The sequence below is a fragment of the Pteropus medius genome, unplaced genomic scaffold (assembly GCF_902729225.1).
Source record: "Pteropus medius unplaced genomic scaffold, Ma_sr-lr_union100, whole genome shotgun sequence".
In the NCBI taxonomy this organism is placed as follows: Eukaryota; Metazoa; Chordata; class Mammalia; order Chiroptera; family Pteropodidae; genus Pteropus; species Pteropus medius.
Genome location: NW_024349803.1, coordinates 23,129,696 through 23,148,497, shown reverse-complemented (window position 1 = coordinate 23,148,497; position 18,802 = coordinate 23,129,696). Strand labels below are relative to the sequence as shown.

Here is an 18,802-nt window from a genome sequence, read left to right as displayed (position 1 = left end):
CTCGGCAGACATTACTGTCCCCTTTCAGATAAAGAAACAGCGACACCTAGAGGCTAAGCGGCTTTCCCGAAGTCACACAGCTGGATGAGGAAGCCGAGGTTCCAATGTTCCATGCCGAAGCTGTGCCCTTCCTTAGGCCGTTAAGGGACACATGCGGAGGGAGGACCCGACAGCCTCGCAGCCTCCTGTCTGAACCTAAGACGCAAACCGAGCGCCAGCTTAAAAGTTTTTTTACATGGTCAGTAAAATCTAAAGTTCCCTGATGTGGTCGATAAAGTTAAATCTTAATGATTACGATGAGCAAGGAATGCAAAGAGCTTTATTAGCTCCCTCCGTGGAATGTGTTCTTAAAAATGGCTTTACCTCCCACTGCCAGCGCCCACGACCACAGCCTCTGCAGCAGCGCTGCCACGTAGGAATAGAACGTCGGCCACATGGGTCATTTTAAATTTTCTAGCAGCCACATTTTCAAAGTAAAAGGAGACAGATGAAATTAATAATGTACTTTAACCCAGCATGTCCAGAACATTACCATTACGACACGTAATCAATATAAAAACACCCATGGGATTTCTATATTCTTTATTTTATACTAAGGCTCCAGTGTGCATTTCATACTTACAGCATATCCCAGTTCAGAGCAGCCACATTTCAAGTGCTCAACGGCCGTGTGTCACCGATGCCCGCCTTACTGGACAGCGCAGTGCTGGAAACGCGAAGGTTTTCCGCTGCCTGGCTGTGCCTTCTCAACGTCCCTCCTTTTCCCTGTCTGGAAAATGGGGAAAATGGTACTCCTGGGAGTAAAACGAATAACAGTCATAGTAATAAAATAATAATAGTAATAAAAAAGTAAGGTTTATGTATTTGTCACGTGACAGGCACCGCTAACTTTTAGAGGACTTATGTCACTTAATTCTTCAAACAAAATATAAGGACTATCAGGATGTAAAATGATTCAGGACCTTGCCCTCGGTCACAGCCAGGAAGTAACGATTTAGGCACTGGCAATCTGACACAGAGCCTGAACTCGTTTATGAGAATAATAATAACAGCAATAAAAACAATAGCTACCAAGTCGTATATTTAAATATCCATGAACTTAATAGAATTGTGATTCAAACCTCAGCAAGGCCAACTTTGCCTGCTAAATGAAGCCGGGATTATGACTCTGTCTTCAAGAAGCTTACAACGTGGCGGGCAGAAATAACACAGGGACAGAGATGACTAATCACCAGAAGCGGTTTACGGCAGGTAACATTCCTGCTTTAACACGGCGCTGTTTCCCACGGGGCCATGTTCCAAGAAGGGATCTAAGCAGGCGCACATGTCAAATCTGTGGTCATGTCCGCAAACTGAACCACGCAGATGGGCGAGGGACCACATTCCAGGCAAGGAAGGCACTGGGCGGCGGGCTCGCTGAGCTACCTGAACGACCAGACCCCTGTTAACCCGCCATCCCGCCCCCACGAAGCAAACACCGTTAAAAAAGGGCGACTTGATAAACGAGGGAATCAGGTTTGTGTCTCATTAGCTACAGAAAGAGTCCACACTTTAGAGTTCTTTTTAACTATATTAGAGCAGGAGCCTTTAAAAACTGAAGAATACAATAAACTGATCAATGTTCCATGGCACTTATTACGTACCACATGCTGTTTTAGGTGGTTTGTGTGTATCAGCTCATTTAATTCATACGACAACCTAGGAGGTAGGTAGTGTGACTACCCCATCCCTGTACGTGTGGAAACTGGGACACAGAGGGGTTCAATAACTCCTCCATGGTCATCAGCTGATCCACAGCAAAGCCAGCAGCTGAGCCCAGGCAGTGCGGATCCAGAGTTTGTCCACTACAATCCCTTGAAGGAGTCTCTGCAGAAGGCGTCTGTCCATCACGAACTTGGCAATGTTTTGCCAAAGACGCTGCATCCGGATGCTCTTGGTTGTGGGGGTTTCCCACAGTCTCAGGGACAATGGCCTCCTCCCTTGTGACGCTCTTTGTTATCCAGCCCCCAAAGCAGTTCTACCCACGCTTCCTCACAGAGTGTCTGATGAGCCATTTCACCGGTTTCAGCGTCCCCCACTCTAACCACAGGGGTTCAAGCTCAGCCCGAGAACCAGGGACGCTGAGGACCAGCTCAGCCAGCTACCACGCCCTGCAGTCCCGCTGCTGCAACTGTCATCCAATGCCGTCCTTCAGTCCTCAGAGTCACATCCTGGCATCTCGGAGCTGGCAGAGTCTCGCGAGATCATCCGACCCAGATAATGAGAAGGTTTTCCTCACATGCCCACTCTGGTCTGATTGGCTGGTAGGAGATGCATAAAGCAACATGGTGGCAGGATTTTTAGGCCATTTTTGGAGCTCATTGGGTTCGAGTATGAATCGACGTACAATTATTACTCGATACCTTAACTGCTGTAAGTGATTCGTCATGTCTGGCATGAGTCCTGGAAGAGGTGGGGCGGCCACAGTGCCAAGCATATGCCATTTGTGATCTAGTCCCGTCTCTTTAAACACACGGATTGAGAAACCGAAGCCGTAACAGTTTGGGGACATTCCCCAATCGCCTTTGTTGCCTCCCTCCCTCCAGGAACGCCGTGTCCTTGCCCTCACTCTGCTGATGATCTCAGGCACCCCCGGGCACGGCGCTGCTCGCTGGACCTCGGCGTCCTCACTCGTCAAAGCAGGGAACTGGAACCCACTGATCTCCACCGAGCGGCTACTCCCACGGGGGTCTGCTTCCGGGGGACTGAGGGACCACTTTCCCCAAGCTTCGGTGGCCGTCACAAATAGGAGTTCTTCCGTTCTTCCGTTCCGGTTCTGACAGCTTTGGTGTCAACCAGCCACTCGAGTGCTCCTTTCACAGAATGCATGTCCCATGTGCTTTGCTCTCAAAAATCTGGGTTTTAGTGAGGAAGGCCACAGCTGGACACCAAAGATAGCACAATCTTTTTCCAGCGTGCCTCAGGGAGTCTAACAGGCTATGACCCTCGAGGGTCGTCGGCAGCTTTCCACTTCCCCTCGAGTCTCAGGCAAGGTGGCGCTGAGGTACACCTTCCGGCTTGTCTTTGTCCGACTTTCCCCAAATTCAGACTTTCTAGACCTTTAAAAAGGTAACGCCTTTTTTAAATTATTTGTATTGAGGTATAATTGACAAAGAAAAGGGCCTATGCTGATACTTTAACCCATTTTTTAATTGAGTTCAGCACAATCGAATGTCCTGCTTCAAAACTCAAGGCAAGATCTAAAACACTGGGCAAAACTCAGGTCTTCACCCATTTTCTGATGTGCATTAAATTCTAATTAAGTGCCAAAAAAATGGTATAGGAAGGAAGAACAAAATAAGGCATAGATTCAACATCAAGCACACGCATGTAATACATATTATATTTATAACAGGAATAAGCACACATATGTCATAAAACACATGGTTGCACTTGACTTTGAAGGCTTCCTAGCTCAAGGATTATCACAGCAATGATTTTGTAAAGCAGGAGTCATGTATTCAAATTTCCCCAAGCCTCAGAGAAGTATAACATAGATGTTAAGAATTTAGACTCAAAACCCACATTAGCTGGACTCAAATCCAGACTCTTCCACGTACTAGCTGGCGACCTTGAGCAAGGTATCAAATCGTCTTCCCTCATCTGCCTGTCTGGAGAATGGGGATGATGTTGCCTGCCTCACGAGAGACCCGGGTGAGGTGGCACGCTTTAATCACTCGGCCCAGTGCCAGCACGTAGTTCAATACAGTGGTGATTCGAGCCTCTTGGAATGATAACCTCGGCTATCAACTTACTCATTTCCTCTTATTTTGCAGATAAATTTGGCCGTTTTCTTGTAGAACCCTCATTGATAAAACACGTCAAGCTCATACCTGGCCCATGATTTACTCGATGAATGTTAACCGCTAATAGCGTTGGTAGCATTGTTTTTACTATTCATTGAACATCTAGAAAAAGCGTTCGACACAATGACTGTAAGTATGAGTATATTTTTGTCTTTGTCTGAAATGCTCCTGAAGGAGGTCATGCCTGCAATGTTCGACAGGTATTGTATAGAGACAGATAATGATAAAGCAAATATGGAAAAATAGTAACACTCTGAGAACCCAGGAAAGCGTATATGGGAAGCCTTTACACTATTTTTGCAACTCGTTTACGTCCGAAATCATTTTAAAATAAAAAAGTAAAAATGTTTTAAAGAATGAAAATTAATAGAATTAACTTAAAATTTTAAATTTCCAGCAGATTTACTCTGGCAACCTCCACAGGTCTGAGGCGAGGGTCGCCGGCGTGGCATTAAAGAGACTGGTATGAGATGTCTATTTTTAAATTATTGATACTCTTTAATAGCCAACTCGGTTGCTCACACTTTAATGGTGCAATATTAGCTCTATGAACTATTAATAAATAGAGCTTCAAAAGATAAAGAATTACATTCTGCCTGGGGAGAAGGGGCCTGATTTCACTGGAAAGAAGGCTCCCTCGGGCAGCTCAAACAGGCTGCATCAGGCTATTTTAGATGATAGAATCTATGTCTATTTGAACTCTTTTTCTGTGTAATAAGTGCCTAGCGGATAAATGACCAGACTAGCTCACACCGCCCAGCAGGGGCCCGTATATTGAAAAGTTCCTCCTCCAGGCAGATTGCTAAGAAGTTTATTTAGAAGACACCCAGATGTCCCCTGGGTCTAGCGAGGCTCTTCTGCCGGATCGGAGCGCGCCCCGTGGATGACCGAGCACAGACCGGAGGGCTGAATCCGGGCCCCCTGCTGGGGCGTGGCTTAGCTCTGACGCCTTGCTTTTGATTCAGAGATCCCAAACTGACTTGTTATTAACACTGTAATCGGAACCTCACAGACAGGCCACCTTCCCCTACGGATGACATCCGAGCCCTGTCCTTTCGCCGAGACACACATTACTAAAAATCATTGGAATCGGAAGGCACCAGAAGTTCAGCAATCAAGCCCCGGAGGCTGATTGCTACTGCTCCGTGCCGATGGTGAGAAGTTCCATCGGGCTCATGGAGACGCGTCAGCAGACCAGAGCCCTGCACCAGGGCGCCGGGCCCCGCGTCCCAGCGTGACTGCGACACACCCCGGAGAGGCGAAGAGAAACCCACTCGCCTGGGACTCCCTCTCTTCGCCCTGACCTTCTGCTAACACGATCTTCCGTTTGCAATCCGCTCCGAGAAGAGCACAAAATTAGGGTCTTAAAGTAGACCTTGCGTCTGTAACTGCTGTGTTTTCCAAAGTATTCTTTAAAGCCTACCAAATACGCAGTGCCTTGTTAGACACTATACAAAAACTATGTGACACCATGTCTATCTCTTACAAGAGAGTTTGTGATCTAGAGGAGAGGTAAGACATATAAACAAGTATGACATCATCTTTGGCACAGAGTCATCCTCCCCCCCCCAAAAAAAAAGAGGTGAGAAACGGACTTTGCGGGGCGTTCACCATATGCGGTGGGACTCTGGGTGACTTCTGGCCTTCTTCTTTGTTCTGTACAGTCCGTTTGGATTTTTATGGAAAGTATGAGCATCTTTAGCAAGACAACCATTCTAATTCAAAAAGAGAAAGGACTTCATGGAGGAAACGGACTTCACAATCGGATGTGATTTCGGGGAGTAACCGTGAATCTGTTGAGTGCGTGGCCCCACGCCACCTCCTTTGGGAATTTTGAGGATCATTCCAAGAACTTGGGGAAATTCACTAGTCCTGACTTCGTGCTCTGAGTTATTCAGCCAGTAAAGTCTAGGGAAACACCAGTGGCGTGAAAGGCAAGGCTCTCAGAACAGCAGGTGCAACGCCGTGACCACAGAAGCGGAGAAGCAGCACCAGGTGTCTCGAAAAATGTTGTGATTTGCCAAAGACCAACGAGGACCAGCTCATGGTTATGACCTGCCTGGAAGTGACTGTCCACTCAGTGGTCACAGCAGCCAATGGAATGATGTCTCCTCAGAGGAAATCAGTCATCTCTGCTGCGGGGAATCTGCGTAGGACCAGACTCCCCCAGGCCCAGCAGCGCAGGACAGTGAGTACATGCTTAAGCTGCTTGACCACTAAGAGGCGAATCTTTTCCAGAAGCAAGGTAAGGTGACAAAGCATAGGACTGAGGGACAGGACACACGGATGTCTTCTAGGCTTTGGCACTAAGACAATGCGTAGCCTTTGGTGCAGAGAGCCTCTCTCGAGTTCACTTAGCAACCTGACTATAAATGGGAATATGATCACCATGCCTGTACAACTTACAAGGCTATTCCAGAGACCGGCAAATCATTTCTGTTAATATGCTTTGTACCTTGCAAAAGCGAGGGACGATCGTTATTATTCTTAGAGTTTGGGAAAACATAGTGTATGGTTATCTTGTTTAAAGACGAGACGAGAACTGTTTTTCCTCCAGAAATGCAATTCTACATCTTTCTTGGTTTTCAACATAACAGGGTAGGTATCAAACAGATCATCTTAAATCTTCAAGTGGCTACAGTTAATGAAATACAAGTTTCACAATATGTACTTTGATTACTTCATTCAGGAAATAGGCATTTGCCCATCTACTCCACGTATTTAATACAGACGATCCATTACTACATCACAGATTCAGCCACAGATTAGGGGTGGACCAGCCACTCAGGTAATCGGGGTATCATTGACTAGGAGAGGCTGAAACGTGATCCTTGGGGCACTAAATTATATAAATGTAATGTGTACCAGAACTCCAAGTAGGCGGAAAACATGTGTGGCTGGAAACAATAACTTAATAAACTGCTTTGGGTGTTCCACGAGCTCCCAAAGAGTCACATCCAAAACGATGCCTTCTAAAGAGGCTGGATGTGAGAAGCTCGGGGTCTTGGCTTTGCAGAGCAGAAAACGTAGCGTGGGGGGCCAGAGGTCAGACGATAGAGCTGAGGCTGAGGCCGCTACCCCTGGTGGTCTTTCTCCGCCCTTCTCCCACGCAGTGCTCAAGCTCACTCTAAATGAGCAAACACGTACATCCATCTACTCACAGAGGCCTCCACTTACTAGCCTGCAAGAGCTACTCGCTCGTCCTGATCAGCAGCGGCTGGCCCTGTCTGAAGGGCTGCACCAGCCTGAAGTCCTGGGAACCACAAGCAAAACGAAGTGCGTTCTCCAGGTCGCCCGGTCTTCCCCGCGTTCCTCGTCTTCCCTCAGCCCTCCCGAGAGAAGGCTGATGTCACAGGGCGACGGATGGGAAAAGGGCCAAGGAGACTTGAGGCCCCTGGTTCTCCTTTGTCTGTCTAATTTCTTTCCAGCTAAAGAGCTGCAAACAGGAGACACAGAGCCATGTTACTATAAAGCCCAAAAAGGGACAAAATATTATTTTCTGGATGTTACAATATACCTTCTTCACACGAAAAACGGATGATGCTCCAATGAATTGATATTGGAACCAATTATTCCTTTCCTCCTTCTCCTCCCAGAAAATCAACAAACAAATACACAGACCACCTGGTCAGAGTGTGTTTACCATTAAAATTTGAAAATGCCTCAGGTAAAGCTCCACACCGTGAGGCCATCGGTGTGCCCCGTGGAGCGAGTTAACGCCAACTGTCTCCAACAGGCCCCACGGCACAAGGAGGTTTTCAACACAGAGACCACAGGCACGGGGGCCATTAAACAACCTAGCTGGTGAGGCAAAAGGTGTATTACCCAAACCATGATATTTAAGACACTAAAACAATAGCCCCACAGTGTCTATACAATCTCGAACCGGAAGAAAATGGAATTATCATCCTTAAATCCACGTGAACCAAAACCTAAAAGCAAATCCCAGAGGCCCAGAATTCCTCATCTATGAAACAGACAACATCGCTCGATCTTCTGACAGCACTGAAGATAATCAATCGGATTGAAGGTGGTCAGAGCACTGCAGATGTCACACGGTTATAACAACGCAGAAGAAGGGTTGTGACCATTTTAACTTACAGCAACATTTTACAGGGAAAACCTTTTTTTTTTTTTTCCCCTCTGAATTCCCAAAGGAAAACATAAGGTGATAATTCTACTGCTCTGAGCACCTTGAAGCCAATGGCTGATGAAGTTATCAGAGACCCAAATTGGGGTCGTGAGAATCACAGGACAAGTCCCAACACGGACTCTGTGTGACCTCGAGATACGCACTTAACATGAGCCCCTCGGCTTCCGGACCTTGCAGACGAGGCGCCCGGCATTAGGATGCCCAGCAGTTACTGCGCGCTGACGACTCGCCGTGTGCTGCTCTCACCGTGCCTGGTTTTCAGCTGCACCTGGAAACGGTCCTGTGACACAGGGAATGTAATGCTCGTTCTGCAGGCGAAGCAGCTGGCGCTGTGCAGGCACGTGCCTCGCACGGGGTCACGTGCCTCGCACGGGGTCACGTGCACACATGAAGTCGGGCTGTTGTCAGTGTCCACACTCTCGACCTCTCGCCAAGAGATCTCAAACTTGTGGGTCTGAGGAACCCCAAAAGCTTTCATCCAGGGTTAATCTATTGATATTTACTGTATTAGAAATTAAAATTGAGAAGAATTTAAACTTTATGAGCTCACTTAAAAATAAGAATCATAAACCAATACACTATTTTGTGAAATAAACTAAATTTTTCCACAAGCTAAAATACTGAGAAGAGTGACAGCTGCAGAGTTTTTAAGCCTCTTTAACGTCTGGCTTCGTAGAAGACAGTGAAAGCCATGCTCATGACCCCCCAGCTCATCCCCCATGGCAATAAAACAAAATATCATGTAGGCAAAAGACCATTACAATTATAGCAGTACCATTTTAACGCTTATCTAATAAGCATCTTCAATTTCTAAATTAGAAGGTCGCCATATTTAGTGAATGAAATGGAATAATAATCATAATGAGATTCTAAATTGCATTTTCTACTTCAGCGATAATCCCCAACAAATCAACCGTTACTAGCAATCGCTGATAATTTATTTTTGTTAACAGCCCGAAAAAGTTTTTGAAAGGAAATTAATGATAAGGAGATTGATTAGACAAAAAAAAAAAAAAACGCACAAACCTATTTCATCCTCAGAAGGTCTAACACAAACCCCCCGAGCAGAAGAGCCGTCTGAGGCAGAAGACTGATGGCAGATGGACGGCTGAGAAGCCGGGGAGACACAGTTCGGGGTTCGGGGTTCTGGGTAGCCTCGCAATTCCATACTGGGCGAGCATTCCGTCCGAGCAGCTGTAACTTGCTTCCGCCACTCCCTCCCCCGGTGCCAGGCCACCCCTCTTCCCAACTATTCCTTCTGCTCCCCATACTCAGCTAGGGCCAATCCGCTTTTCACCCCACCCGGAAACTGACCTTTGACCTCAGGAAACAGGTAAAAATAATATTCTGTACTCCTTCCCCTGCCTGACCCACCCGGTAAACCTCATTTCACACGGAGGGAATTTTTGCTCCTTCGACAAATGCTTTGTGAACGACAAAACGCATTGAGTGTCTCCATGTCCCTCGGGTCTTAAAGCAAGTCCCTCCACGTCGCCACATTCCTGCCACTTCCCCCTCCTCTCTGCCTGTATTTTCCTACGACGCTTATCACCAGCAAGTTTACCAGTTCACTTACTCATCTTACTGACTTTCGATCTCCCCAACTGAAACGCAGCTTCCGTGACGGCAGGTGTTGTCTGTGTGCTTTTTCATGGGTGTGTCCCCAGCACCTAGGACGGAGCCCGACACACAAACTTATTTCTGCCTTCATTGCACGTGGCCCCTTCCTGAAGAGAGTTTGACAGGCACGGGTCTCCAAACTGGCGGTCCCAGCCAGATTCCCCGCCCGCCTTAACGCCCGTAAGCTCTTTAACGCTGGACAGAGACGCGAGGAGAGGAATTTTTCCTGAAATTTAATACCGTCGCTGTGATTAATAATCAATTATAGCACAACTCAGGACTGTTGGCGACGTTCCAGAACGTCTAACTCTGCCTTATAAAACCGCTCGCCCAGAAGACCAGATGGAGAAGGCCACTTGGCAAATGAGGAAAGCTAGCCGGTCTTCGAGAAGAACATGAAACGAGCAACTGAAAAGCACGTGGACGGTGCAGAACGAATACAGGCCGCCGTTTCTGAGTCTGTCTTACCGTCCGGAAGGCGAGCTTTCACTCCTCTTCGTCCGTAGTCCCCACTGCCGCTCTAGCACAGAGCCTCTGGAGCCACGGCGTTGTATGAATAAACAAGTAGATCATTGATGAAAAACGAAATTGCAGAACAAAGGAAGAATAACAGATTGGTCATTAACTGATGTACCAGAGATTCTAAAGGCTCCAAAACCTATGACATTCGTAACTCATCCCTCAAGACTCAGCCACCGTCTCCTATCGAAGTCTGACGTTCCCGGCCTAAATCTCGTTTTCTTTACCTCTCGATCACGTGATATTGTTAGTGGCTTCTTTTAGATACGCATCTTACAATGTCACCTTGGAGCAGCCCTTCAATTTCAGCTCCAAAGCCCCTTCATTCCCTGACCACGACCGCCACCTTGGACCGGTTCCTGTCACTTGTCCTTACGGAGCCCTGTTCTCTCAGGCACCATTTCAGCAGTTATGCAGGGGCCTACACGAGCATTTGCTTCGACACTGTCTCCCCGCCACGAGCCTCGTAACCGCAGGTGATTCCGCTCACAGGGTATCCCCACCACTAGCACGGCGCCTGGCCATAGCAGGGGCTCCGTTACTATTTTTTAAATGAATAAATTAATGAATAATATGTAATTTGTGTTAACGTAGTATCTTCCCTAAAGACTATCAGCCCCTTTTATCTCTCATAACATGGAGTTTAATGCCTTGAACATAATTGCTCGGTAAAGAGTAGATTCGTCATGCTGTCTTGACAGCTGTGTGTATGTGCCTGAAGACGTACGTGCACCCACGTGGCGGGGGCTGGTGGGGGGGGCGGGACAGGAGCTGCATAGGAAATCGAATGCTCCCTTAAAAAGTCATCACAGTTTTCTGCTTTGGCCTTTGTCTTCCTTCAGAAGATTTCTCTTTTTTTTTTATGTTAAAAATGAATACTAATTTAAACCATTGTGTAGTTATGTGTTATGCTGTCGACAAAAACAACCTTTAAAACAACCTCAAATAGGATAATAGCCCTCTGTCGCTTGAACAAAAATTCATTTTTATTGAAATTAAACAGCATGCTCCAGCACCTAAAAGAAAAAAATAATTCTGCCTCACGTGGTGGCTTGGCTGGACCAATTCTTTGGCTGGACCAATTCGTGTAGCATATTGACCGGTAATAACGGCTCCGTGGGAGGACTTTGTTTGGGACCGTCATTTACTCACAAGGACATAAGCGGCACAGCATACTTCAGAACACATTTCATTATTCGGGATGCTCCAAATTTATTTTGACTATATTTTTTGAGCATGTAATTTTTTTAAAGAAAAAAACATCTTCAGGAGACTATTAAGTAACTCTGGGACCCCTCAAAAGGACACATGCAATACATCTAGTCACTTCGTCATGCACTTATCACCTCTTCTCCCCGAAGGCCAAGTCGGCAGAGAGTTAAAGAAGATGCTGGAAAATCCCCGCCAGCATTTTGGCCAACTGCGTCCACATGGCCCGGTGTATCGTACAGAACGACTATCAACATCAATTCTTAGTCCTCTCCAGGGTTGCTTGGCTGCTCCTCTTGCTCCCTAGCTTGCTGTCACAGTCTCCTCTGATGCTCTGTGGCATCTACAAAGCTACTCTGCATGGAGCCAGGTTCCACTGGAGCCCTCTGACGTGCAGAGCTCCTGCATGTGACCCTCTGCGTGTTCACTCGCCATCCCCGTTGGCGCGGTAGAAGCTGCACGGGACCCGCAGGGCTGGCTGGGGACTGGGAGCGCAGCACGTGGCCACGCAGGACCCCGTTTCCTCTCCTGTTGTCAGAGGGTGATGAATTACATGGCTTCGAAGGACCCTTTCAAGCAGGGAGTCTCCACGATTGGTGGCATCGCTGTTTGTGTGTCAGGGCCATTTTCCTTGACGTGTCTTCTTTGTTGAAAATACTTAACCTCGTCCTTAGTGAAGAGAATCTGACAAGTATGAGTCTAAACTGGTTAATCCCGTCAACGCTTAGACTGCCTCCGATCTTACAGAGACTCATAAAGGGAAAAGTAACAAAACAACCAACTGCACATCATGTTAAGCCGAGGATCCACGATTTTATCAAAGTTCTATTACGTGTCTGGAACTGTAATAAGTGTACACGTACAGAGGGTGCAGGGGTGGAGTGTTATTTAAACAGAGAACACAATCCGCGTCCAGAGAGAGTCAAGAAATGGGTCAGCAATATGAAACAAGTCCAGCCACTCCCGCTGAAAGTCCTGAACTTTGAGAGACACAGGAGCCAGATAAGCGCGTGCAGAAGGCAAGGCCGATGCAGCCACAGAAGCAATGGGCGGGAATGAGATGCTGGCCTGGGCCTTAAACTATAAAACAGATTTGGTAAAAGAGGAAAAAAATGAGGAAGAGGTTCTTCCGCAAACGCCGATGTACAGAGAGAGAAATGAATAAATAAACACGCGCAGCAGTTAAAGGGTATGAGCTCTGCAACTTGGCAGCCCAGTTTCTGCTCCCGGTTCCGTCACGTCGTTGTCTGTCCTCGGCTAAGTTACTTCACCTTCTGAGCTTCTAAATTCCCTCTCCTGTAAAATGGTGACATTCAGAATGCCTATCTCGGAAGGTGCTTACAAGGACCGAATTAGACGAAACTAAACAAGGCAATACCTATCACATGGCAAGTATCCGATAAATAAGAGCCATTTCAATCTCCCTTCCGATTAATATTTGTTGAGAACTTATTACATACTAATCACTCTCGGGTCCAAGAGATACAAATAAATTAAACTATGTCCTTGGCCTCAAGAAACTCTCAAGCGGAAAGAGAAACAGACTGGCCGATCATTCACTGTGATGCATAACGTACTCGAGCTATGCAAAGAGAAGCCTAGAAGATGCTAACGGCGCCTGGGGAGTCAGGAAGGGTGGGGAAAAGATTATAAAGAGGGCAATGATCATGTAAACCTAAAAGAATCAGTAGGAATATGCCGGCCGTGACAGAGAGAAGTGTCTTGACAGAATAAACATCACGTGAAAGGCTGAGATGCCGAAACAGAACTGGCAAGCTGGGTGGTGGACGGGACGCAGAGCATGGAAGAGAAGCCTGCCAGGGGCGAGGCTGGAAAACTTAACACCGTGAAAAGAACCATATTTGAGTTCTGCCTTCTAGACAAAGGAATCAGGTGATAAGGAGTAAGAATTCTAAAGAGGAAAAATCAAAACTTCACAAGGCAAGGTCGAATCGACAAATTATACCCAGTTAATGAAGGGCCTTCCTTAAATATCAGTTCAAGAAGTGTGAATTTCAGCCTATGGGCTATTGAAAAGGATTCTTAGTTCTAAAATCGGGAAGGAGTATTGAAATTCTATTTTAAGCAGATTAGGTTGATATCTGTCCAAAATAAGAATTTAAAAAACAAGATAACTAGCTAGAAGGCTGCAGCGAAAATCCAGGAATAATACCACAAGGCCCTGGATCTGGATTTTGACAGTGGGTATGAAGAAGAAACAGATTCAAGAAATAAAAGATCTGCGTATAGAAAATAAATGAGGGAAAGTCAAAATCGCCTGAAGAAGCAAGGTTTATGAGGGATGTTGACAGTGAAATAGATTGAATGGAAACCGTTTATTTTAAGAGAGGAAAAGAGATAGCGGTTGAGAAGGTTATCAGACTTTTGGCATTGAGCTCATTTATCCATCCATTCATTTGCTCGCTCATTCGAAACTATTTATTAGCACTTATGATGACAGAGTAACGTGAATGGGCCAGGGAGACAGAAAGAGGTGTCATAGAGATCATGTCCTTATGAACTTAGAGCCTAACGGGGTTTCCCTAAGGAACTACTAAGACGAGGTAGAAAATGATACATTTAATAAAGGGGGGATTAGCGTGTAGGGAAAAATGGCTTCCAATTGAGGAAACAAAAAAAGTCATTATGGAGAGGTTAGGATGTAGCCAGGCTTCGAAAGCGAGGCACGTTCATCCAACGCAAGGTGACCTTATGTCCTCATGTAGCCAACACAGTCCCAATTATGCCTTTTGTCCAGCACAATTACTAATAGCATCCTGTTCACTCTCTAAAGTATCTCATTTTTTATTTTTTAAAATTAAGTTTATTGGGGTAGCATTGGTTAATGCAATTACATAATTTTCAGGTGTATAAAGCATCGTCTCAGTTTAGACGATAAATTATGTGATCACCACACTCATGAGCGGGTGCCAGCCTGTTCTCATGAACAACGTCAGCAAAAGCGTGAACAGTGAAGTCAAAAGGCTGTTTGTTAATCACATAACTCCTACAGCTCAGGAGGTGATGATCCTGCTCTCCGGGGGTCCTTCAGTCACCTGTGCACTTAGGGGACCAACCACCGTGCATGGAACAGAGAACAATGCTCGAAGGACGTCAGTGACGCCAAACCACGCTGACACTGATTTCACCAGGGAAGCCACTCTGAGGAGCACACTTCAGGAAACACGGGACCTTGGGACCAATCGGCAGCGACGCCATAAAAAGGAAAGCAAGTATTAGTTGGGGTATTGATCATAAGTAAGGTATTTCTAAATGTGAGAGTCTAGAATAATTCTCTGTTACCGACGTCATTTGAACATAACTTATGTAGGACAAATCTATCTAAAATAGAAGTCTCAACAATTTTCTTGGCTTCTTTAAAGAAGACTTATCAAGTTTAAAAAGAAATGATTTTGTATAGCTATAGTATCTCCATGGGTCCTAAATTCTAGGCTTCCAAATTTAAAATGGCTTTAAAAATTCTGACCATGGGACACCATAGGTAACAGAACAAATGGTGTTCAGTTTTCTTGTTGAAAAGGATCACTGTGCAAGCCATCTCTATGAATGTAAACGCCAGAAGCCTCCTCAGCTGCAGAAAATCTAGTGCCTTTCAAAGTTTTCTTCTGAAAGCTCTGAAGAATGAGATTGATGATAGAATCCCTAATGTCTCTTTTCTTTATAATCTACACCACACAAGATTTAAGAGCTAAGCCAGAAAACATCAAATGACTTGTTCAGAACCGTTCCAGGGGAAACATTGATGTTTTTCACCACCCACGAGAAACACTAAAACTTTTATAAAAAGTAAAATGAGATACGACCAGCAGCATGCCTGCTACGAGATGCTGTTATGCCAACTATGTAAACAGATCAATATAAAACAAATTTATATTCCTGAATGCCTAAAAGGAAAAAAGACCCTCAAAAATTCACGATGCACGACAGAAAAATGATGTCAGCAAATAATGAATATAAATTTGGGTTCCCATGACCTCCAAGCCTATAAAAACCAAACATACTTTTATATAACTTTATTATTTCTTGTTCAGGCTGGTGGTAGATAACTCTGGTATTCACTGAATAAGGAATAGCAAGATACTCTTTTATCATTATAAGGCCCTACTCAGCCAGAAAAGATACATTTTCTTATAATTGAATTTTCTTTTCAGTCTTCAAAAAATGGAAACCACATCACCATCAGGAAATACAACTAACTACACTGGCGATTGTACTGGGCACAATGCAAAGAGAATGATCTAAACGGAGCCCGTCAATTTAGGAGTTCACGTGATCACGGTGTCTAAATTAGTGAAGTCGTCAAGGTCTTCTCACTGGTTCACTTACGCTATTACGTTTGAGTTTCTCAATGAGCTGGAGAGATAGAAAAGGGAGGTGACACGTCCCAAACAACAGGAGGAAGCCGGACATCATCGGCTTGGCCATCACGGTGAGCGCAGAGTCGAGACGGCAGCCCAAGTCCATCATGCCGTCTCGAGGTCTTCCTCCAACACCAGCGCCGACACGCGACCGCGCTCTCTGCGCTTCCTCTTCCACACCAAAACTGGCACGTGCCTCTTCCTTTTTTTTTTGTTAAACGCCTACAGCACCTGGTCTTCCTAGGTGGTCTCCCATCCAAGTACTAACCAGGCCCGACGCGGCTTAGCTTCCGAGATCAAATGAGGTCGGGCTTGTTTAGGGTGGCGTGGCCGTAGGACACATGCCTCTTCCACACTAAGTTTTAAAATGATGACGACTTAGAGAGTTACCCTCACCTGGCCCCAAAATGGATGAAATGTGGGAGTAGGCAGTCTTCGTAGGTCTCTACCGAGGCAGCAGACTCCAGACGATAGGCTGTCTTCACACAGCCATTGCGCACGGCAGCTTAAGTAAGCCGAGGCCATCGAGAGTCAGTGAGTGAGGACTAGGCCTCAGGATGCAAAGGAATCGAAATCTTCTGATAGACTGCTGGGATAGCCATGCTCTCAGCGGGGCATGTGGCTAAAATAAGGGGGAGAGATGAATCCTGTAAAGATATGGCCACAGGAAAACCCAAGTGGCATCTCAGCCGAAGAACTGGTCACAAATGGAAGTGTCAGCAGAGGCTGGCGACCACCGGGGTGAGCCAGGAGCAAGCTGTTTGAACGGAGCAGCCCAGCGCCGTCCAGCTCGGGTCAGACACTGCCCAGGGAGACCACGCCCAGGGAGACCACGCCCAGGGAGACCACGCCCAGGGACGCCAGGTCTTCCTTTCTGTTCTTTATAACAAACTGGATCACGACCCGACAAAATCTATCTACTGGATTTGTAAATGCTAGCAACTAACTGAAAAAAAAAATTAAGACAGTGTGGATCAAACTAAACGTGTCTACCGATTAAATTTGGTCTGTGTGTCAGATTCACCCTGTAGACTGGCAATTCTCAACCTCAAATTCCAACTTAAAACGTCCAGGTTAGACCACAAAAAAGGCTTTATTTCTTGTGAGTTCACCACAAAACGTATCTAACTGCTCAAAAATGCCCAGCCAGGGCCCTTAGAAGTAGAGTTTCCAGGTACTCACAGGAGTGGGAGTAGAGGAGGGGGCCTGATTCCGCCAACTACAAGCTTATTATCTCCTTCAAATCTCTGGTTTTATTTTAAAAATTCATGCGATTTTTTCCTCCCAATTCACAGCACATTTGTGTTGTTCCTTTTAATGTCAAAAAGATGATTTTTCACCCCAAATCTTCCAGTAAAATGGACCGTGCAGGAGAACATACCGCATTTACCCAAAATCCCTAAGTTCCCTTGGAGGGGCACAGCCCTGGAGTAACCAGAGCTGTCTCGGGCGCGTCCCCGTCTCCTCCCTCCGGCTGTCCCTGCCCCCTGAGCTTTGGCTCCCGCCACGCACCAGGCCGACAGCAGCCAAGGGCCAGGGGCCGGTGCGGCGCGCACGCAGAGGGGACGCGCCTGGGAATTCTCGGGGCTCACTCGAACGCGCCCGGCCCGTATTGCTCGGTCTGATCGCCACCCCGACGTCTGTCAGAAACGATGGCCGCGCGCGATGCCGGGGCCTTCTCCGGGGCCTCTGCCCAAGCGCCCGGATCGTGCCCTGGGGGCTGAGCTGCGCCCCTTCCCTCCGGAGCAGCCCGGAGCCCGGCTCGTCTCACGCCGGAGCTCGCGGACAGCACGGCCCCGAGGGCGAGCGCCAGGTGGGCCCGCGGCCTGGCCCCGCAGATGCTCAGAGGCCGCCCCGCAGGTGCTCAGAGGCCGCGTCTCCTCGGAGGCGCGACGGAGTCACGCCGGGCGCCGATCGCCGAGCAGCGCACGTGCTTCTAAGTGGCCGACGCCTCCCGCGCGCGGCGAGCGTCCAGACAGACGGCGCACGTCGTCGTGTTCTAATACGTGGTGGAACCTAAAAAGCATCACGCGTTTGCTCCACCCGGGTTTTGCTTTTTATTCCTCTGTCTCGCTTCAAACAGGGCTCTCCAGTGTGTTTCCTGTGTATTCTTCTACCTCCAGATACCAGAAATCTGCTTTGCGTGGCAGTGACTAATGGCCTTTAAAGACAGAGGAAGCTGTTTCCTCTGAAGGCTTTCTGGGCCCCGACACGTACGCTATTTTTCTGTAATAAACACCTCCGTATTTTTATGCACAGTACCTCTTGCTCCAGCAATTGCATACACGTTAGCTACACGTTTGCCCAGGATTTTACAATATGCAGAATATTTTCTCCATCCACCAAGAAGCATTCTGCACAAAACTCATCCTTCGTGGTTTCCCAATAAAAGGGAAAAAAAACTGGAAGGATTTAAACCGCCAGAGAAGCACAGAGTTAACTTCCCTCCGTCCATGGCCTACAGCGGAAGCCATAAAGGAATTTCTGACAATTGCGATTTGTCTTAAATACGCCGAAACACCATTCACATTCAAGACTCATTAAGCAGATTTGCAGCATTCACTTCACATCTGACATACTAGAAACCCAGAAAATAGATTTTTTTAACACGTTGGTGACGGTGAAGCAGACTTCAGCCACAGAGGTCCTTAGCAAAAACAAAATCAAGCCTAGACTCCGTGAGTCACAGGCCAGCCTTAGAGAAGACCCACGTCTGCCTGGTACCGTGCCTGGCCCGCAGGGACTGGCGCAGACTGCTTCCAGCTCAGGGGCTGGACGCAAACTGACAGCTGCGGACTCTGCCCCTCGCCGAACACCCCCGCCCGCTCCGCCAGCGGGTCGGGTGTTCCAGGAGGCACCAGCGGCTCATAATCCAGGGTTTGGAGCCAAAGACCAAAGTCGATTTCACAGCAACATAACCTTGGGGAAGGAACTTCGCTTCTCTGGGCTCAAATTTCTTCCTCTTTCAAATGGAGAGGGTAGTTTTCTGCACTTCAGAGCACTGCGGGGAAGAAGAAATAAGATAATGTGCATAAAGCTTTATTTAGCTCAGCCTCTGACGCAGGACGGGAGCCTTA

General features: G+C 47.0%; 2 long non-coding RNA genes and 1 pseudogene across 2 annotated transcripts; all 3 read right to left on the bottom strand.

Moving 5' to 3' along the window:
• Window positions 1-363: 363 nt before the first annotated feature.
• On the bottom strand, window positions 364-7,276 carry LOC120582438 (uncharacterized). Its single transcript, XR_005647569.1, has 3 exons — window positions 7,023-7,276; window positions 623-769; window positions 364-453 (listed from the first exon to the last, which is right to left on the bottom strand). It is a non-coding gene; the product is annotated as an uncharacterized LOC120582438 (long non-coding RNA).
• An 890-nt stretch (window positions 7,277-8,166) lies between these two features.
• On the bottom strand, window positions 8,167-10,572 carry LOC120582439 (uncharacterized). Its single transcript, XR_005647570.1, has 3 exons — window positions 10,087-10,572; window positions 9,575-9,668; window positions 8,167-8,278 (listed from the first exon to the last, which is right to left on the bottom strand). It is a non-coding gene; the product is annotated as an uncharacterized LOC120582439 (long non-coding RNA).
• Window positions 10,573-15,944: 5,372 nt separating this feature from the next.
• LOC120582529 (uncharacterized) lies at window positions 15,945-16,063 on the bottom strand (annotated as a pseudogene).
• Window positions 16,064-18,802: the final 2,739 nt, after the last annotated feature.